Raw genomic sequence first — 5,539 nt, 5'->3', positions numbered from 1 at the left:
AACTCCTATCTCATCAGACCTCTAAAGAGTTTTTGGGTTTTTTTCCCCTAGTTTAATAAATCTTGCAACAGCTTCAAAAGGTAGGTAGGGGGCAGTTTTTGCCTGCATCATACAGAACAAAAAGAAATTTATCCAAGGTCATTTGAGAAAAAACTTAAAACTGAATTTTGTTATATTTCACCTGTACCATTTAGTCCAAATTTGCACCCAATTTGTATATACATGAATTAAAATTCCACATTGTTTTTGTTTAGCTACAGTACATTACGTATACAATCATTTCAGGTTTCAAAAGAGAGTTTATATAATTAAATAAGAAGAAAAAAGCATGAAATAATATCATTGTCATTGTGTGAACTGATATGTGCATATATATATATATATTTCCCATTTAAATAGTCCTACTTAATGTGAAATAGATAAAGTGTGCACTATGACTAAGTAAGTTTATTTAGAGTGGTATTATTAGAATTTTAAAAATATAGTTTTACCAAAAAGTCTTAGAGAATGTATTTAAAAATTATTGTAGTCTTAAAATGATCTAGAAACTATAAAAAGTAACTTCTATCATCTCTCCCCTGTCCTCCAATTGTCTGTTAGTCCGACATAAAAAGGCTTTATCATATTAAATCACAAAACCAGCTTCATAACACTTTTTTTTTTAATTCTAGTCTCCTTGAGAGTACAAATAGTAAGAAATGAACTGTGTTGGACCTACATTTTGTTTCTTTTTTCTTTGGGAGTACTAGGTAGAGGAATGAAGAGAGAGAAACAGAAAGTTACTCCCCAAGTCATTAAGGGCCACTGAGATGACAACCAAAAGCTCTCATATCACAAGAAGTCTTGGATTATTTCTGCCTCTTTTCCATAGAACTGATCCAAGGATGAATGAGGTTAACATTGAAGCCAAATTCAGTAGATTTCTAGAGCATAATATTCTAATAGAAATACAACTCCATAAAATGTACAGTAGCCATTAAAAAATAAGATCTTTGGGACTTCTCTCTCAGAGCACAAGAGTAGCTTGCAAAGAAAAGAAGGAAACAAATCAAAGAATAAGTAGTACAGTTGGGTAGACATTAACACTTTACGCTGCTTCCCATTTCTCTATTTGATCTGGACAAAGAGTAGCCCAGCCCCCAAGAGTTCAGCTATCCCCAACGCTATGTTAATCTCTAATCGGCGGAGCACGGAATGGAAGGGAAGAGAAATGATCAAAGCCCAGAGTTTATTGTGCCTATCAGACTCTGCTGCTTGGAAGTAGTGCAGTGTGGGGCTTAAATTCCTAAATTTTGAAGTCAAGATCCTAGTTTTCAATCAAGTCATGCCACTTATATGCCACTTACTAACTGTACAAGATCATTTGACTTTCTGAATCTCAGTTACCTAATCTGTAAAGCGGACATTCCATTACCTTCTACAGGTAAGGCTGCTCTATATGGCATGTAGGAAATACACAAATCAGAGCAAAACATGTTAGCTGTTGTTAAGAGTTATTTCATAGTTCAAATGTCACCTTCCACTTGACACTGTTCTCCAGCATGCCTCCCTAGATGAAAGATAAGAAGTTAAAATACAGACAAAAATAAATTCATTTCCTGTGAGAAATAAAATAAAATGTAAAGGCCACCATACCGATAAAATATAATAAGAGAAGTAGAAAACAGGGGTTGAAACTCAGACGTTTTGTGTTGTAATTAAATTAAAAAGATGAAATGAACTACTGCCTTCCTACATCTTGTCAGACCTGTCTTGTCTATGAATCATTGTACAAGGAATCTGCCCTTGAACTTCTCAAGCTTCTAGGATGTAAACAGTAGATTGGTAGTCTGAAAGTTTGACTATGTACTTGAATTATTCTTTGCAATGTGGAAAATCTACTTAAGAAAGGTCAGAGGGAATCCCTTATTTAATACATCATGGAGTAAATACATGCAATTTATCATGTAGAGATATCCTAGAGTCTGAAGATGTAAGCAAGCTTAGATCAACACTCAGACACAGGTCCATAATTGTTTGCCTTGCACAATGTTACTAGGAAGTACTCAGCCAACTACCTTTATCTGATCAGTTATTATTACCAGGTATGGCTTGGAGTCACATTGTGGGTAGAGGCTGATTCATTCTCTAAAATCGGATGTGGTCCTAGATATGGTGCTGTGAAGAACTCCTGTCTAAGAAGGCGACTGGTTTAATCTGGTGCTACGTGTCTGCTATCTAGATGCTGGACTTTTTCTTCAGAGGTCCTGCACCAAAGTCTTTTATTCCATTTTTCCATCTCCTAGTCTAACTCCCTGGTATTTTTAGGTTTTGAAATTACCTTACCTTACCTACTTAGATTCACGTTGTCTACTTCTGTTTCCTTGGTATCTGCTGACCATGGACTCAACTCTGAATCAATAGCCTCATGGTACCTACCAGTCATCTTTTTTTATAACCTAACTCTTGGTCCTTGTATATCATGGCCTCTGCCATTACCCGAAAACCCTAGCATTTCATTAGGAAATGTTTGGAATTTACCCATTCACTTTTAAGGGTTCTTATTATGGAGATTATCTTAAAATACATATTTTGGTGCTATTGTTTTAGTGCTAAATAGGTAGCCAGTATCTATTTTGTATTTTCTGTCATCCTGCATCTATTCTGACATTATATTGTTGTTATGATAATCATCTTACCCATCCATCTTCTTCATCAGGCTGCAAACTCCTGTGGACTAGGGGTCCTGAATGTCTTATATTTATCTCCTAGCCTTAGTATCCCACCCAATGCAGGCACAGAGTAGACATTCAGTAAGTTTGTTGAATGAATAAATGAATGCCAAAGCTGATGTTCTCCTACCTTTGATAGGCGTTCTTTTTTTTCCCCAATAGCTTTTCTTTTTTTTTTTTTTTTTTAAATTTTTATTTATTTATGATAGTCACAGAGAGAGAGAGAGAGAGAGGCAGAGACACAGGCAGAGGGAGAAGCAGGCTCCATGCACCGGGAGCCCGATGTGGGATTCGATCCCGGGTCTCCAGGATCGCGCCCTGGGCCAAAGGCAGGCGCCAAACCGCTGCGCCACCCAGGGATCCCCAGCTTTTCTTAATATTGTCAGATAATCATCACTAGGATGAATCACAGCCACCCACCACAAATGTCACATAAAGCTAAATTTATACCCAAGGCAAAAGTTAAATCAATAAATAAGCAATTACAAAATCATTAGCTGAAATGTTAATGTCTTCCAACCTATCTCTATTAGCTACAACTTGTTTGAAGGGAATCCTGCCCCTAAAAATGACAACGCTTTTTAGCATTTAACATATATTTTAATAGATTATTTTAAAGTTTAACCTACATCCACAAGAATGTCCAAATCTTAACAATATTGTTCAGTGATTTTACTCTTATGCACACACATGCATGTGCACACACACAAACAAAAATAGAATTATTTTCCAGAATCACAAAGGCTTCTTGAATGTTACCAGTCAATAACACCAATGTGCATCCACTTGACAAAGAAATGCCTTTTCTGACTTCTGTCACCAAAAATTAATTTTGCTCTTCTTGAACATATTTAATAGAACCAAACAATATATATTCTTGTATCTAGGTGTTATAATTCAATGTTATATTTGTGAGATTTGTCATCCATATAGTGTGTACTAGTGATTGGTCCATTCCATTGCAGTGTAGTATTCCAACAGTATGAATATACAACCATTTATTTTTTCATTCTGCTGGTGACACATCTTTAAATACCTTCCCCTTTTTGGCTATTATGAATACAGTAGCTATGTGCATCACTATTCATGTTATTAAGTAGACATAAGCACTCACTCTCTAGGATACATTTTTGGGCCTAGAATCAAGAAGTCCTAGGAAGACGTGTTTACTTGTACTACATATTACTGGTTTTTCATAGTGTTTGTTCCAAATAGCAATGTATGAAAGTTCCAGTAATTTTACAACCTCACCAACACCTAATTTAAAAAATTTTTTAGCGCTTCTGGTGAAAGTTTAGAGGTATTCCATGGTCATTTACTTTATATTTTCCTAAAGAATAATGATGCTGAATATTTTAAAGTATTTATTGGCCATTTGAATATCCTATTATCTAAAGGAGTGCTTGTTTTTAGGCTTTAGTCACTTTTTAAAAATTTTATTTATTTATTTCAGACAGAGAAGAGAGAGAGAGAGAGAGAAAGAGAGAGAGAGTGAATGAGCAGAGTAAGGGGCAGAGGTAGAAGTAGACTCCCCACTGAACAGGGAGCCTGACATGGAGCTTGATCCCAGGACCCCAGGATCATGACCTGAGCTGAAGGCAGATGCTTGACTGAGCCACCCTAGTGCTCCCAGACGTTAGTAATTTTTAAAAATATTAGGTGGTCAGTTTCTCTTATTGATTTGTAGAAGTTTTTATATAACTCCTTTCCTCATATGATTTACAGACAGTAGTGATAATTTATATATAATGTCCCAATCTGTGGTTTGCTTTTTCTATATTCTATTTTCTGATAAATAAAAATTCTTAATATTTATGTAATATAATTCATCAACTACTTCAAAACTTTTCTTTATGGTAATGCTTTTTATTTTTAGTTTAAGAAATCCTTTCTTACCCCATATCCATGGATGTATTCTCTTATTTTTCCTATAAACTGTGCTGTTTTACTTACCAATTTCTGTCTATAATCCATATACAATTAATTTTTGTGTGTGCTTTGAGGTAAGGATGACATTTCACATTGATTCATATGGATACCAATGAACCCAATTCCATTAATTAAAAAAGACCATCCTTTTCTCACTACACTGCTGTAACATAATTACTATAAATCAGATAACTGTATGTGTATGTGTCTGTTTCAGAGTTTTCTATTCTGTTAATTGATCAGTTTGTCAAATTTTGTGCTAATAAAATACTTATTAATTACTGTAGTTTTATAATAAATCTTGATATCTAGTGTGAAGTCCCCTACTTCATTCTTCTAGATCATTTCAGAACTATCTTGTCGATTTTGAAAAGTCTAGACATTTCATGGGGTTACATTGCATGTATAGATCAATTAGGGATAAATTAACATTTTAAGAATGTGAGGCCTCCAATCTGTGAATATATTATTTTTCTCTCTTTATGTAGACGTTCTTTCAATTGTCTCAGCAATATTTATTAGTTTTGAGTATAGAAGTCCTGCACATCTTTCAATAAATTTATTCCCAGGTATTGGAGGTGTTTTGTGACTCTGATAAATATTATATTTATCTTAATTTTCAATTGATATTTATTAGTCTATATAAATGGGATTCTTATATTAATTTTGCACCTAGTAACCTTATTAATTTTACTTATTAATTCTAATAATTTTGAGAATCTTTTAGAATTTCTATGTGTCTAATGATATCATGTGCAAATTGAATGTCTTTTTTTCCTTCAAATATTTCTGTCAAATACTTATTTATGTATTGCTTATTGCTTCAGAAAGGAAGCCAAATATGTTGAATAGAAATGGTGGCAATGGGCTATTTTATATGATGGTATTGGGCTCAGAAA

The sequence above is a fragment of the Canis aureus genome, chromosome 29 (genome assembly GCF_053574225.1).
Source record: "Canis aureus isolate CA01 chromosome 29, VMU_Caureus_v.1.0, whole genome shotgun sequence".
NCBI lineage: Eukaryota > Metazoa > Chordata > Mammalia > Carnivora > Canidae > Canis > Canis aureus.
Note: the sequence above shows the minus strand (reverse complement) of the source record.